Below are 17949 nucleotides of genomic sequence, written 5' to 3'. Positions count from 1 at the left end.
CTGGTGTGTTGGTATTACGATATGTCCTCTGAGTTAGTTTTGCACCAGTAGTAAAGTGTACTGATCTCACAATATTTTCCCCCTTAAACTCAATCATTTCAAAGGCAACACTTGTGTATACTACTTACAATTCCATATTATCAAATCCATTCTGTAACCAACTTAAGGACTACGAAGTATAAAGCCAGTACACTTTATTTCTGATTAATGGAGAAGAAAAGCACTCCATCCTGATAAACATACCAAATAATTATTTAATTACAAAGATATAAGATGATTATTAAATTGTAGCTATATAAACATGGAGGTTGAATGTTTCTGTTAGTTATTACAATTACAGTTATAGGATGCACTCCAGCAAATCAAGTGTTCACCATCTGAACTGTTACCTACAACAGCTTCCTTTACTCACCCTTCTTTTTTCCTTCATATTCTAACTAGAATGAGTAGAACTTAGAATATATTCAGCAGAATTATGTAAAAGATATTCAAGCAACAACTGTGAAATAAAATTTGTATTTTATGGTAAGACAAGAAAAATTTAAACATAAAAATTTCTTCTCTGCCCTTTGGCTTCCTCTCTCCCCTCACTATGCATTGTGTATCTGCATTATGCATTGACCAAACCTCCCCATCGGCAGGAACACCAGCTCAACCATAGACAGCAACGTTTTCCCAGCACCACCAAGACAACTCCGTAAACGACAGCGTTCCTTCTTGGTCTTGTAATGGGTCACATGACTTACTGTGACAATGCTTAGATCTGGATGATGTAAACTGTCAATAATGCATCATTTGATGTACACTTCTCTGTCTCAAAAAACTTGGGACTTCCCTGGCGGTCCAGGGTTAAGACTCTGCACTTCCACTGCAGGGGGCACGGGTTCGATCCCTTGTCAGGGAACTAAGATCCTGCATGTCGTGCGGTGTAGCCAAAAAGCAAAACAAACAAAAAACTTATATAACTGTGCCTTCACTTCTAACCGGCGGAACAGTTCTCAAAGATTTCTGAGATGGTCTTCCCAGGCTATAATCCTCAAACTTGGCTCACAGAAAATTGTCCGTTTCTTTCTTAGGTCAACTAATGAATTTCTCATTGACACACTGATGACGCATCTGTTTCTGCTTTGCCACAATTCTGATTTATATGTTGTTTTGACATATATGCTAACCACTCCTGTCAGGACTCAACATAATCTAAGCTCTGCTCCTCAAAGAAAATTTGCTCTGGCTCACATTAACCAGGTATGAAATTCACAGAGCAATATGCTCCCACTGAAATTTAATGTGCACCTTGAACAACCAGCAGTGGCAAAATGAGAATGGTGTGTTTGGAGGGTAAAAAGGGAAGAGTTATAAATGCTATAACATTTCCAAGTAAGTTTATTCCACTCTCAAGGTAAAGAAGGTGGCTGTGAATAGGACAGGTAACTCAAACTACATGTATCACACCCAGAAAAGACATCTCACTTCATCAGTTAGCTACAAATGAGTCTTTTCAAAGAGATATACTTTCTTTACTGACCTACAGATAACTAGAGCGAGAAATGGTTAAACATGCATTTTTTTCTTCATGTACATGGCCTACTATAATATCTTGGAGATAATTCCTATTTTCTTAATGAAGAAAATTAAGAATTAACTAAGCTATTTAACTAGATTCACTAGTCATCACTTTCGTGATTGTCTTCTTTGGTTTCTAGCTTAGGGTTATGGATTTAGCAAATAAAAGTAGAGGACATCCAGTTAAATGTGAGTTTCAGATAAATAATTTGTTTTAGAATAACTGTCTCATGCATATTTGGGACATACTTATTCTAAAAAGTTATTCATTGTTTATCTGAAAGTTAAATTTAATGCGGGCATTCTCTATTTTATCTGGCAGGCCCCTCTAATCTTACCGCAGATTTACATGTGTGGTTACTACTAGCATTTGTGTAAATACCTCTAGAAATATCACTAAGAGAAAATAATTTCTCATTTATAATCTTGTTTTAGAAATTGAAAGAGTAATATAAAATTTTAAATTTGCTTTAAAACGTTAATTTGCTCACAGGCTTCATGCCAACCTCAGACACTCCATGGCAAAGTGAAAGCTTCCAGTTTTCATTCTTATTGCCTAATAAGCCATATCTTTCATTAATACCTTTCAGCTAATGGGGTGCAAAAACATGGTTTCTTCCTTTAAACAAGACTGTTTAAATCTGCTAATAGCTCTTTAACCTTTCACTGAGCTATTAACTCAGGAAGTACTTACAGAAGAAGTACTAAAATGGTACATAGTGGAGTTTAATTGAAGAATAATCAAATCAGTTCAAGCTACTATTCTATGTATGCAAAACCAAAGATTTTATTTTCTTATTACAAAGGAAAAAAGTTCTCAGGGATTTGGAATATATCATGATTTAAAGTGCATTTCTAATTTCAAAGTGAGCTTAGGACAGTGATGGGCTATGAGATGAACATTACCAGGACAGCAAGAGAATAATTTCATGAAATGTTGAAAATTCACTGGCACTCAGACAAACAGTAAAGATAATTGAAAAAAATGACTTAAAACATGATTTTCAATTCCAGTTCCTTTGTTAATTCATTAAGGCCAAATATTTCAGCTTACGTTATCATTCTTCAGTAAGAAGAAACCATAGTAGGAAACCTGAACAATGGACATGTGGGATAGAAAGAAGATGAAAGGGAGACAGAAGAAAAAAAAAAGAGCAATGGTAAAAAGTATGATAAACTATAATCTTATATGTACATATGGTGAAGTATAAAGCAAAGCTAAGGCTCGTGAACATTCCATTTAGCAAATGATTCTCTAAGAAATGCTTGCTCATGTAACAAAACCACCTCTACCTAACCTGTGAACAACCTAAGATGCAGAATATATTTGGCTTTCCAGGGCTAAATGAGGGTAAACAGTAGACCACCGAAAGTCAAACCCCAAGCTTGGTGCACTGAAATTGCTCCAGCAAAGGATCCTGTTATGCTTATTATACAGATTGTTCATATCTCTTCTCCTAGCCCTATCCACAATAAGCCCATGCTGGGCTCTAGAAAGACAAAAGCTCTGAATTAAAAATAAACAGGCAAGCAATCAAAATCAAAACCCAAACCAAACACACACTTACACAGAATAAACTTAAAAACTGAAGGAACTGATTTAATACAAACATTGAGTTGCCAGGAGTAAAGTATAGAGTCTGGGGTCAACTGCAGCAACGGTATGACAGAAAGCTCAGAGTCCTGAGTGTTTCTGTTGTCACAATCATGTCTGCAAAACACCCTGCCATCCTTGGTACAATTGTGCTAGTTCTCAGAAGAGGACAGAAGCTTCAGAGAGGCTAAGCTTTGCCTCAGAACGACTTCAGTCAGTATGGACAGGACATCCTATTGGCACCAGTCACAGTGGCAGCAAAGACAGTGGCAGCGGCAAGAGAGTGGAACAGATATGCACCTTAACAAGAATTCCTGACTTTCCAGGGTTTCTGAAGCTTCAGCACCTAACATCATCTCAAAGTGCCAGAAAAGAAACTGAGCATGATGAAATAAAAATGGAAAATGCTACACGTATTTCTAAGCATATATGAGATTTTCCCTGAAGACTCTCAGAAGTAAGAAGCCAACTTTAAAGAGTTGAAAGTTCAATAAGAGTTGCTGAGGGACAGCTAGAAAAATACTGTTTCTTCAACCATTATTCATTCTATTTTTTTAAATTCCCAGGTTGAATGCCATAGAAAATATAAATTATATAAGGCAAACATGTTCTGAAAAATATTTGTGTCTATTTGATCAAGGCTATAAGATCTTTAGAATGCAAATGTTTCTGCAAAGGCATTTTAATAAAGCTGTAACAGCTAGACCGTATCATTTCATCTTAAAATTTTTTGTTCACCCTTAAATATATGTTAAATATGACAGATTCTTTGTAAAATATTGCACTGAGAAACAAAAATACAAGTTTGTTCTTTTAACATGAGCTTTCTTATATGATTGTGTGGTAATTTAGACAAAAGAGAATTACTAATAAATACTATTTTCAAGTGTCGGTAAGTTTCAATTATGTTCTAAATGTAAATAACCTCTTTTATTTTCTTCCTAGGGGTGATTAAGGTTCATTATCTCATCCCACTGAATAATATTTAAGAATTAAGAAACGCCGTTTGTGAAAATTTTGACACGGATTAACAAACAAAAGATTTTGATATTCACAGATGTTATGGAGTTTATTATCAAAAGGCAAAACTTTAATTTCTCATTAGAGTTCTTATTTAAAACTTAAATAAATCAGTGTTTCTTAGATGATCTACGGTGAAGAATTTTTCTTTTAAACTTTTCAATCTGTTACAGACCAATGTTTTGGAAAACAAAATAAAAATCAATTCTAGAAACAGAACTTTTTAAAATATACACAAAATGAAGCCCCTTTTTTTCTATAGGTTCAACAGACATAACTTACTATAAAAGTTGTTAATACTTATGTTATAATTTTCTGTACTTATTTTGTATGTGCAATAATTATTTTGTGGCTCACACTTCAAGAAACACTGGTTTAAATGACCCAATATAGTTTTGAGAGTACTCACAATTATAAGATACTGCAGAAAAAAGTGAGAGAGGAGATGGCAGAAGAGTAAAACGCAGAGATCATCTTCCTCCCCACAAATACATCAGAAATACATCTACATGTGGAACTGCTCCTACAGAACACCCACTGAACGCTGGCAGAAAACCTCAGACCTCCCAAAAGACAAGAAACTCCCCCACGTACCTGGGTAGGGCAAAAGAAAAAAGAAACAACAGAGACAAAGGAATAGGGATGGGACCTGCAGCAGTGGGAGGGAGCTGTGAAGGAGGAAAGGTTTCCACACACTAGGAGCCCCTTCGCGGGCGGAGACTGCGGGTGGCGGAGGGGGGAGCTTTGGAGCCACAGAGGAGAGCGCAGCCACAGGGGTGCGGAGGGAAAAGCGGAGAGATTCCCGCACGGAGGAGCGGTGCCAACCAGCACTCACCAGCCCGAGAGGCTTGTCTGCTCCCCCGCCGGGGCGGGCGGGGCTGGGAGCTGAGGCTCCGGCTTCGGTCGGATCGCAGGGAGAGGACTGGGGTTGGCGGTGTGAACACAGCCTGAAGGGGCTAGTGCGCCACAGCGAGCCGGGAGGGAGTCCGGGAAAAAGTCTGCAGCTGCCGAACAGGCAAGAGACTTTTTCTTACCTCTTTGTTTCCTGGTGCGCGAGGACAGGGGATTCAGAGCGCCGCCTAAACGAGCTCCAGAGACGGGCGCGAGCCGCGGCCATCAGCATGGACCCCAGAGACGGGCATGAGACGCTAAGGCTGCTGCTGCCACCACCAAGAAGCCTCTGTGCGAGCACAGGTCACTCTCCACACCGCCCCTCCCGGGAGCCGGTGCAGCCCGACACCGCCATGCTCCCGTGATCCAGGGACAACTTCCCCGGGAGAACGCACGGCGCGCCTCCGGCTGCTGCAACGTCACGACGCCTCTGAGGCCGCAGGCTCGCCCCGCCTCCTCCGTACCGCTCCCTCCCCCCGGCCTGAGCGAGCCAGAGCCCCCGAAGCAGCTGCTCCTTTAACCCCGTCCTGTCTGAGCGAAGAACAGACGCCCTCAGGCGACCTACACGCAGAGGCGGGTCCAAATCCAAAGCTGAACCCCGGGAGCTGTGCAAAGAAAGAAGAGAAAGGGAAATCTCTCCCAGCAGCCTCAGGAGCAGTGGATTAAAGCTCCACAATCAACCTGATGTACCTGCATCTGTGGAATACCTGAATAGACAACCAATCATCCCAAATTGAGTAGGTGGACTTTGGGAGCAAGATATATTATTTTTTCCCCTTTTCCTCTTTTTGTGAGTGTGTATGTGTATACTTTTGTGTGAGATTTTGTCTGTATAGCTTTGCTTTCACCATTTGTCCTAGGGCTCTGTCCGTCCATTTTTTTGGTTTCTTTTTTACTTTATAAAATTTTTTTCTTAATAATTATTTTTTATTTTAATAACTTTATTTTATCTTACTTTATTTTATTTTATTTTAACCTCTTTCTTTCTTTCTTTCCATTTTTTCTCCCTTTTATTCTGAACCGTGTGGATGAAAGACTCTTGGTGCTCCAGCCAGGTATCAGGGCTGTGCCTCTGAGGTGGGAGAGCCAACTTCAGGACACTGGTCCACAAGAGACTTCCCAGCTCCACGTAATATCAAATGGCAAAAATCTCCCAGAGATCTCCATCTCAACACCAACACCCAGCTTCACTCAACGACCAGCAAGCTACAGTGCTGGACACCCTATGCCAAACAACTAGCAAGACAGGAACACAGCCCCATCCATTAGCAGAGAGGCTGCCTAAAATCATAATAAGGCCTCAGACACCCCAAAACACACCACCAGACATGGACCTGCCCACCAGAAAGACAAGATCCAGGCTCATCCACCAGAACACAGGCACTAGTCCCCTCCACCAGGAAGCCTACGCAACCCACTGAACCAACATTAGCCACTGGGGACAGACACCAAAAACAACGGGAAATACGAACCTGCAGCCTGCGAAAAGGAGACCCCAAACACAGTAAGATAAGCAAAATAAGAAGACAGAAAAACACACAGCAGATGAAGGAGCAAGGTAAAAACACACCAGCCCTAACAAATGAAGAGGAAATAGGCAGTCTACCTGAAAAAGAATTCAGAATAATGATAGTAAAGATGATCCAAAATCTTGGAAATAGAATAGATAAAATGCAAGAAACATTTAACAAGGACCTAGAAGAACTAAAGAGTAAACAAGCAACGATGAACAACACAATAAAATGAAATTAAAAATACTCTAGAAGGGATCAATAGCAGAATAACTGAGGCAGAACAGATAAGTGACCTGGAAGATAAAATAGTGGAAATAACTACTGCAGAGCAGAATAAAGAAAAAAGAATGAAAAGAACTGAGGACAGTCTCAGAGACCTCTGGGACAACATTAAACGCACCAACATTCGAATTATAGGGGTCCCAGAAGAAGAAGAGAAAAAGAAAGGGACTGAGAAAATATTTGAAGAGATTATAGTTGAAAACTTCCCTAATATGGGAAAGAAAATAGTTAATCAAGTCCTGGAAGGACGGAGAGTCCCATACAGGATAAATCCAAGGAGAAACATGCCAGGACACATATTAATCAAACTATCAAAAAATAAATAGAAATAAAACATATTAAAAGCAGCAAGGGAAAAACAACAAATAACACACAAGGGAATCCCCATAAGGTTAACAGCTGATCTTTCAGCAGAAACTCTGCAAGCCAGAAGGGAGTGCCAGGACATATTTAAAGTGATGAAGGAGAAAAACCTACAACCAAGATTACTCTACCCAGCAAGGATCTCATTCAGATTTGATGGAGAAATTAAAACCTTTACAGACAAGCAAAAGCTGAGAGAGTTCAGCACCACCAAACCAGATTTACAACAAATGCTAAAGGAACTGCTCTAGGCAAGAAACACAAGGGAAGGAAAACACCTACAATAACAAAACATTTAAGAAAATGGGAATAGGAACATGCATATTGATAATTACCTTAAATGTAAATGGATTAAGTGCTCCCACCAAAAGACACAGACTGGCTGAATGGATACAAAAACAAGACCCATATATATGCTGTCTACAAGAGACCCACCTTCAGACCTAGGGACACATACAGACTGAAAGTGAGGGGATGGAAAAAGATATTCCATGCAAATGGAAATCAAAAGAAAGCTGGAGTAGCAATACTCGTATCAGATAAAATAGACTTTACAATAAAGAATGTTACAAGAGACAAGGAAGGACACTACATAATGATCAAGGGATCAATCCAAGAAGAGGATATAAAAATTATAAATATATATGTACCCAACATAGGAGCACCTCAATACATTAGGCAAATACTAACAGCCATAAAAGGGGAAATCAACAGTAACACAATCATAGTAGGGCACTTTAACACCCCACTTTCACCAATGGACAGATCATCCAAAATGAAAATAAATAAGGAAACACAAGCTTTAAATGATACATTAAACAAGATGGACTTAGTTGATATTTATAGGACATTCCACCCAAAAACAACAGAATACACATTTTTCTCAAGTGCTCATGGAACATTCTCCAGGATAGATCATATCTTGGGTCACAAATCAAGCCTTGGTAAATTTAAGAAAATTGAAATCATATCAAGTATCTTTTCCGACCACAACGCTATGAGACTTGATATCAATTACAGGAAAAGAGCTGTAAAAAAATACAAACACATGGAGGCTAAACAACACACTACTTAATAAAGAAGTGATCACCAAAGAAATCAAAGGGGAAATCAAAAAATACCTAGAAACAAATGACAGTGGAGACATCATAACCCAAAACCTATGGGACGCAGCAAAAGCAGTTCTAAGAGGGAAGTTTATAGCAATACAAGCCTACCTCAAGAAACAGGAAACATCTCGAATAAACAACCTAACCTTGCACCTAAAGCAATTAGAGAAAGAAGAACAAAAAAACCCCAAAGTTAGCAGAAGGAAAGAAATCATAAAGATCAGATCAGAAATAAATGAAAAATAAATGAGGGAAACAATAGCAAAGATCTACAAAACTAAAAGCTGGTTCTTTGAGAAGATAAACAAAATTGATAAACCATTAGCCAGACTCTTCAAGAAAAAAAGGGAGAAGACTCACATCAATAGAATTAGAAATGAAGAAGGAGAAGTAACAACTGACACTGCAGAAATACAAAGGATCATGAGAGATTACTAGAAGCAACTCTATGCCAATAAAATGGACAACCTGGAAGAAATGGACAAATTCTTAAAAATGCACAACCTGCCGAGACTGAACAAGGAAGAAATAGAAAATATGAACAGACCAATCACAAGCACTGAAATTGAAACTGTGATTAAAAATCTTCCAACAAACAAAAGTCCAGGACCAGATGGCTTCACAGGCGAATTGTATCAAACATTTAGAGAAGAGCTAACACCTATCCTTCTCAAACTCTTCCAAAATATTTCAGAGGGAGGAACACTCCCCAACTCATTCTACGAGGCCACCATCACCCTGATACCAAAACCAGACAAAGATGTCACAAAGAAAGAAAACTACAGGCCAATATCACTGATGAACATAGATGCAAAAATCCTCAACAAAATACTAGCAAACAGAATCCAACAGCACATTAAAAGGATCATACACCATGATCAAGTGGGGTTTATCCCAGGAATGCAAGGATTCTTCAATATACGCAAATCAATCAACGTGATACACCATATTAACAAATTGAAGGAGAAAAACCATATGATCATCTCAACAGACGCAGAGAAAGCTTTCAACACCCATTTGTGATAAAAGCCCTGGAGAAAGCAGGCATAGAGGGAACTTTCCTCAACATAATAAAGGCCATATATGAGAAACCCACAGCCAACATCGTCCTCAATGGTGAAAAACTGAAACCATTTCCACTAAGATCAGGAACAAGACAAGGTTGCCCACTCTCACCACTATTATTCAACATAGCTTTGGAAGTTTTAGCCACAGCAATCAGAGAAGAAAAAGAAATAAAAGGAATCCAAATTGGAAAAGAAGAAGTAAAGCTGTCACTGTTTGCAGATGACATGATACTATACCTAGAGAATCCTAAAGATGCTACCCGAAAACTACTAGAGCTAATCAATGAATTTGGTAAAGTAGCAGGATACAAAGTTAATGCACAGAAATCTCTTGCATTCCTATATACTAATGATGAAAAATCTGAAAGTGAAATTAAGACAACATTCCCATTTACCACTTCAACAAAAAGAATAAAATATCTAGGAATAAACCTACCTAAGGAGACAAAAGACCTGTATGCAGAAAATTATAGGACACTGGTGAAAGAAATTAAAGATGATACAAATAGATGGAGAGATATACCATGTTCTTGGATTGGAAGAATCAACATTGTGAAAATGACTCTACTACCCAAAGCAATCTACAGATTCAATGCAATCCCTATCAAACTACCACTGGCATTTTCCACAGAACTAGAACAAAAAATTTCACAATTTGTATGGAAACACAAAAGACCCCAAATAGCCAAAGCAATCTTGAGAAAGAAAAATGGAGCTGGAGGAATCAGGCTCCCTGACTTCAGACTATACTAGAAAGCTGCAGTAATCAAGACAGTATGGTACTGGCACAAAAACAGAAATATAGATCAATGGAACAGGATAGAAAGCCCAGAGATAAACCCATGCACAAATGGTCACCTTATCTTTGATAAAGGAGGCAAGCATATACAAGTGGAGAAAAGACAGCCTCTTCAATAAGTGGTGCTGGAAAAACTGGACAGGTACATGTAAAAGTATGAAATTAGAACACTCCCTAACACCATACACAAAAATAAACTCAAAATGGATTAAAGACCTAAATGTAAGGCCAGACACTCTCAAACTCTTAGAGGAAAACATTGGCAGAACACTCTATGACATAAATCACAGCAAGATCCTTTTTGACCCACCTCCTAGAGAAATGGAAATAAAAACAAAACTAAACAAATGGTACCTAATGAAACTTAAAAGCTTTTGCATAGCAAAGGAAACCACAAACAAGAGCAAAAGACAACCCTCAGAATGGGAAAATATATTTTCAAATGAAGCAACTGACAAAGGATTAATCTCCAAAATTTACAAGCAGCTCATGCAGCTCAATAACAAAAAAACAAACAACCCAATCCAAAAATGGGCAGAAGACCTAAATAGACATTTCTCCAGAGAAGATATACAGATTTCCAACAAACACATGAAAGAATGCTCAACATCATTAATCATTAGAGAAATGCAAATCAAACCTACAATGAGATATCACCTCACACCGGTCAGAATGGCCATCATCAAAAAATCTAGAAACAATAAATGCTGGAGAGGGTGTGGAGGAAAGGGAACACTCTTGCACTGTTGGTGGGAATGTAATTTGATACAGCCACTATGGAGAACAGTGTGGAGGTTCCTTAAAAAACTAAAAATAGAACTACCATACGACCCAGCAATCCCACTACTGGGCATATACCCTGAGAAAACCATAATTCAAAAAGAGTCAGGTACCAAAATGTTCATTGCAGCTCTATTTACAATAGCCAGGACATGGAAGCAACATAAATGTCCATCATCAGCGGAATGGATAAAGAAGATGTGGCACATATATACAATGGAATATTACTCAGCCATAAAAGGAAATGAAATGGAGTTATTTGTAGTGAGGTGGATGGAGTTAGAGTCTGTCATACAGAGTGATGTAAGTCAGAAAGAGAAAAACAAATACAGTATGCTAACACATATATATGGAATCTAAGGGGGAAAAAAAAAAGGTTATGAAGAACCTAGTGGTAAGATTGGGAATAAAGACACAGACCTAGTAGAGAATGGACTTGAGGATATGGGGAGAGGGAAGGGTAAGCTGTGACAAAGTGAGAGAATGGCATGGACATATATACACTACCAAACATAAAATAGATAGCTAGTGGGAAGCAACTGCATAGCACAGGGAGATCAGCTCGGTACTTTGTGATCACCTAGAGGGGTGGGATAGGGAGGGTGGGAGGGAGGGAGACGCAAGAGGGAAGAGATATGGGAACATATGTATATGTATATGTATGTGAACATATGTATATGATTCACTTTGTAATAAAGCAGAAACTAACACACCATTGTAAAGCAATTATACTCCAATAAAGATGTTAAAAAAAAAAAAGATACTCTAGAAAAATTTAACCATTTGAAATATACCTTATCTCTATATGTTGTACTTCTGTATTTGTCTGTGCTCACACATAGTAACTGAAACCAAATGAATCTCTCACATTAGCTCTTTAAAAATCCAGTCAACTTTGAAGTTCACCTTACAGAATATTGTCATTTCCCCCTCCACTTGGGAAGTCTCATAATGTTGAATCTGTGGGTACTGATTCAGAGGAGACTTATTGTACATCAATCATTTGTTCCTGTGTCTTTTACAGTTTCTGGAACATAGTAAATGGTCAATACTGAGTGTGAGTAACTGAATCATTCAACCTAAGCTTCATTAAGCTGAGAGGAAATGATAAAATGTTTTTACTGGAAAAGAAGACACAAAAATGTGTTTCTGAATAAAAAAGGAAGAGTAATGATCCTTATATGTACACTGAACAATTAGATTGCAAATGTACACTTTATCATTGCAAATTAGTAAATTATTTTCATTAGAGCTATTGTCTAAAGATAAGTTTGAAATGTTTATGATTTATATAATCAGCCTAAGATTTTTCTGTTTGTTATTTCTAATATCATCTGTATAAAAATAATCTGTGGAAATAGTTTTTGGTTTTTCTCACATATACTATCTCATGGAAAGTAACTTTTCAGAATTAAAAATAGAATTACCATATGATCCAGCAATCCCACTCTTGGGCACATATCTAGGGAAAACTGTAATTACAAAAGATACATGCACCCCTGTGTTCACAGCAGCACTATTCACAATAGCCAATATATGGAAACAACCTACATGCCCATTGACAGATGAATGGATAAAGAAGATGTGGTACATATATACAATGGAATACTACTCAGTCATAAAAAGAATGAAATAATGCCAACTAGAGATTATCATACTAAGTGAAGTCAGAAAGAGAAAGACAAATACCGTATGATATCACTTATACGTGGAATCTAAAGTATGACACGAATGAACTTATCTATGAAACAGAAACAGAATAATAGACATAGAGAACAGACTGGTGGTTGCCAAAGGTGGGGGGCATTGGGGGAGGGATGGAGTGGGAGGCTGGGGTCAGCAGATGTAAGCTTTTATACAGAGAATGGATAAACAGCAAGGTCCTACTGTAGAGCACAGAGAACTATATTCAATACCCTGTGATAAACCATAAAGGAAGAGAATATTAAAATAGATATATATATATACTTATAAGTGAGTCACTTTGCTATACAGCAGAAATTAACACATTGTAAATCAACTATACGCCAATAAAAAATATTAAAAATGAAAAAGAAAAGAAAGTAGCTTTTCAGGTTCTTGGCATAGTGTGTGCTGTAATTTCTTGTAACACTGACTTAGAAGTCACTGAGGGAGAAAGGAAGAAAAAGAGAAAAAGAAAAAAGGCAGATCTAGAGATCTGTGTAAAATGTGATGAGAAATTTTAAAACTGCCTTATGAATTCAAAAGCAAATCTTGCCAATTCTTCCACTTATTCACATAGGAATTTAATTTCAAAAGTCAGATGTTTCTTACTGGCATAATCTTTTAATGGAAAGGTGTTCCCTGTTAGAACATTTCTTTAAGACATTAACTTTAAAACACCTCATTTTTTTAAAGATGTAAAGAAATGCAGCAAGCAGTTCAAGTTAGTTATAATCACAAGTGATTTATGTTTTCCACATGATAAAGTTTATAATAGATCACATTTATGTAAGGCTCAAGGCCCTTGAGCCTTAGCTTCCAAATAGGAAAAAAATAAGACAAAACAGAAACAAAGAAAACATTAAGTACTTTTCACACTTCTTTATAATGCCAAATTGGGAAATAGACATGATCTAAAACCAAATATATTTGGTTATATATACAAACTCCAGATTTCCTAGTGTTTTCTTGGTCTTGTAAAGTTGTCAAAGTGTATGCTTTTAAGGAGTGACACAATGTTTATTAAAGTTACTTATCAATAATTAGAGAATAGTTATCAAAAAGCTACCTATCATTCAAGAATTAAGTACATACACCTTTTCAAGTGCTGTGGGTCTATAGCAACATCCATGATATCAAGCTTGTATTACTTCTCATTTTTACATGCAAATTTAAATTTGAACTCCAAATAAAGCTATGTTGTCTTAAGTAAGCATTTATTTTCAAAGTAAATCTTTTCTAATAAGTTTTAATCTTGACTTTCTTATTCCTTTTTTTCCCCAAAGAGATTATAGGTACACTATATTTTTCATTCTTGATAAACAGTAGCTCTGATAAACTTTTCTTCAATTAAAATTGGCAGCAATTTCTATTTTTGTAAGCTATCATCAGTTTGAAATTATATATAATTCTTTCTTCTTCGGAGACCATTAGGTGAACACACCGTATCTGTCCACAGTTGCCCATAATTGCAGAGGAAGCTTAAAGAAATAGCTACATGTGATGACAAAGATTTACTTATTTACTTATGGGGAAACCATTATGCTGTCCAAAGCTAGTGTGTCATGTACTGTGCTCTAAGGATCCCATTTATCAATGACTCCTGCAGCATTTCAAGGGGGATTTTCATGTAAATCACTTCTAAACTGCATGTAATATGCCTCTTCTGAGTGAGTTACATAATATTATTATTCATCATTATTGATCGTTGTCTCTGGTGGTAAGCAAGAGATGCAAATGTGCTTATGAAGAGAAGAAATTCTGGGTGTGTGCAAGATTAAACATGACTGGAGGTATAGGTTTGCCTTACTTGTTCTTTAAATCATCATGTGGACTTTCAAAAACCAGCACAAAGCTGATGATATTGCCTTTCTATGCTCTTGATATTAATCAAATTTCACAGTCACTACGGCAAACTCTAAAATTCTTAAGGAATTCTCTTAAAAAGTAAGCTAAAATTATTTGTGCTTTTAGATTCAATAAAGTATCATTATGGCTTTTGTAATGGAAAACTAAATAGTTAAAAAAATAAATTCTGAATAGTTTTACATAAAACCCATAAAAATTAAGTTTGAAATTTGACAGTGGCCGATATAGAGCATTTTAAATGAGAGCCTCAGTCCAAAATACATATTTTATAGATCAATTTATACATAGATTTATTTATAGAGGCATAAGCAAAGACCTTGTCCAAAAAATGAGAATATTGAAAGGGAGTTTTTAAAAACAGCACATTAAGAGATAAACTGAAATTTTGAATAGTAAAAATAAAAATATTCACTATCATATTAAATTTGAACTCAGAGCATCCTACTCATTCACTAATAACCATTTATTGAGAGGTTGTGTCAGACAGTATACTACCTGATGGAGACGAAATAGGTGGACTTGATCTGTGCTCTCACACAGAGCAGTGTGAGAGGAAAAAGCAAGTAAACAGTCAAATAAATAAGTCATTATCACAATAATAAGAGTGAGTGTAAGATAGCGGAAACACAGGATGCTGTAAGAACACAGAGCAGGGCATCACCATTGCCTCAGAAATCAAGGAGGTCTCTTGAAGGAAGTAACATTTAAATTTACAACTGTAGGGTAAGTACGGATTGACCCAGGCAAAGATAGGGCTTAGGAGGTAATGTACCAGGCAGAAGAGGGGGCAGTATAAGAAAAGACACAGATATCTGAGACACTGTGGTACTGAACTTAAAAAAAAAGGAGAAAGAAAGAGAGAGAGAAAGAAGTAGAGAAAGAGTTTATAGCACACTCTAGAAGTGTGTCAAGAAAACGAGTAAAAGACATGGGCAGATGCCAGGTTACGGAGGGCTTGATAAGCATGTTATGGAAAGAGATTCTTATTTACCCTAAGGGTAATGGAAAGTCATCAAAGATTTTATAGACTAGGAAATAATCTTATCAACTACATGTTTTAGTAAGATGACTATCAGTCAAAGAGGCTGAAGAATGGCATCGAGATTGAAGATACAGAGATAATTTAGGAAGCCAGTAGTCCAAATGAGAGATGAAGATGACCTGAATATTTGGAGATAAATTCAACAGGACTTAATAAATGATTTGAAGCAGTGAATGAAGAAGTGGGAGGACAATGGATTTCTGGCTTTACTGGTACTGTTTATTGCGAAAGGAAATACTAGAGAAAGTACACTTTTGTTTTGGGGACTTTGAGTATAGTTTAAGATATGCTGAGCATTGAGAAAAGCAAGTCTGAAGTACATGATAGAGGGCTGAGCTAAGGACAAATATGAAAGAATTGTGAGAAGTATTAATTTGTAACTAAAATCATGCTTTTAAATGAGATTGCCCAAGGAAAAAACACAGTAATTTGATGGCTCTACGTATTTTATGTATTGGGGACTTTATAAATGAAACTAGTTATTTCATCTCCTTCTCATCCAAATCTAGAATCAAATCATCATAATAACAGTTCTTTAAAATGTTCCTATGAAATATTATCAAATTCCTCAATTCTTAGTGACCTAGAATCTTAAGAAACTATAGAAGAGAACTGCTTCTTCATGGCTACATAAATATACGTATGATCAGAATATATTTTTTTATTTTTTATTTTTTTATTAATTGAGGATTTATTGATTATCCAGTAAAAGAAACTGCGTTCATTTATTTAATTTTTTTTAACATCTTTATTGGAGTATAATTGCTTTACAATGGTGTGTTAGTTTCTGCTTTATAACAAAGTGAATCAGTTATACATATACGTATGCTCCCATATCTCTTCTCTCTTGCTTCTCCCTCCCTCCCACCCTCCCTATCCCACCCCTCTAGGTGGTCACAAAGCACTGAGCTGATCTCCCTGTGCTAAGCAGCTGCTTCTCACTAGCTATCTATTTTACGTTTGGTAGTGTATATATGTCCATGCCACTCTCTCACTTTGTCACAGTTTACCCTTCCCCCTCCCCATATCCTCAAGTCCATTTTTTAAAATATATAGAATTAAACTTAGTAAGCTAGGGCTGGCCTTAGGAAACAGCAAATGTCAGATTCCAGAATACATGGCAGATTTCACTTAGATAAATCCCTGGTTGATGTAGTCTCACTGACACTCCCAGAATGTACTTCACTGACTTTCCTGGGCCTCCCTTATTTAGTATGTTTTCCTCCTCTCATACAACTTAGGAATAGGAAACATCATGTAGTTCTGAAGGTTGGGCAATCTGAACTCTATAACTGTGCCGTGTTCAAATGGCAGGTAAAGATACTCTTCCTGCTTAAATTCAATCTACAATTTAAAGCAATTGAAAGCCATACTGGTGGAAAACTGGGGTCCAGTGTAAAATATCTTTAGCAATGACTTCTAATCCTTCCACATCTCCCCATTCTATTTACTTTCCCATCATCCTCCATTGCTGTTGTTTCAAAACTTGTTCATTTTCTTCGGACCTCTACTACTCCCTCATTAGGAGATGGAAAGAAAGAGTTAAGAGGTTTCAAGAGCTGACCTTACCTCTGCTTTCACTAAGAAAATAAAGGCCCTTAGGTGTAAGCTCCCTCAATTTACTGCCCTCCTTCCGGCTGACCATCCTCTGCCCCAATAATCTTCTCATTTTATTCATTTATTCTTATTACTCCCACCTGAAGCCTCTTTAGGAGACAGGTACTTCAGATTTAGACCAGTTCCTCAGCTCTGAGCTTTATTCCTTCTTGTCTCCTACACCAGGGATCCCCAACCCCCAGGCCATGGACCAGTACTGGTCCTCGGCCTGTTAGCAACCCGGCTGCACAGCAGGAGATGAGTGGTGGGCAAATGAGCAAAGTTTCATCTGCTGCTCTGCATCGCTCCCCATCGCTCGCATTACTGCCTGAACCATCCCCCCCCCTCCCCCATCCGTGGAAAAATTGTCGTCCATGAAACCGGTCCCTAGTGCCAAAATGGTTGGGGACCGCTGTCCGACAGCATCTTTCCTAATCACTTATTCCTCCCCTGTATTCAAACTCCTCCTCCTTACTCCCACCTTACCCTTAATACACAAAAAAGGCTTGAATCGCTCCCTCTTTAAATACAAAACTAACTAGTTACCTAACTAATATAAAGCAAACAGAAACAAAGACAGCAACAACAATCTTTCTAAAACCATATCCTCCCCACTATACACTGGGCAGGGAGTTAACTTAGGGATGCACTATTTCTATCTGCATCTACAGCATCTAGTACACTACACTTTATGTCACCAAGCAAAAAATTACTTTATATTTTTAAATAGCATATCCATTACATGCTGTACATAACATATACAGTATATACATACAT

General features: G+C 37.4%; 1 protein-coding gene across 3 annotated transcripts in view; it reads right to left on the bottom strand.

Moving 5' to 3' along the window:
- Window positions 1–17949, bottom strand: part of CCSER1 (coiled-coil serine rich protein 1) — a 1308992-nt gene that overhangs the window by 470065 nt on the left and 820978 nt on the right. The window lies entirely within an intron of this gene.

This window comes from Eschrichtius robustus, chromosome 4 (assembly GCF_028021215.1).
Source record: "Eschrichtius robustus isolate mEscRob2 chromosome 4, mEscRob2.pri, whole genome shotgun sequence".
Classification (NCBI taxonomy): domain Eukaryota; kingdom Metazoa; phylum Chordata; class Mammalia; order Artiodactyla; family Eschrichtiidae; genus Eschrichtius; species Eschrichtius robustus.
The sequence above is the reverse complement of the archived record's forward strand: the minus strand, read 5'-3'. Positions and strand labels throughout refer to the sequence as shown.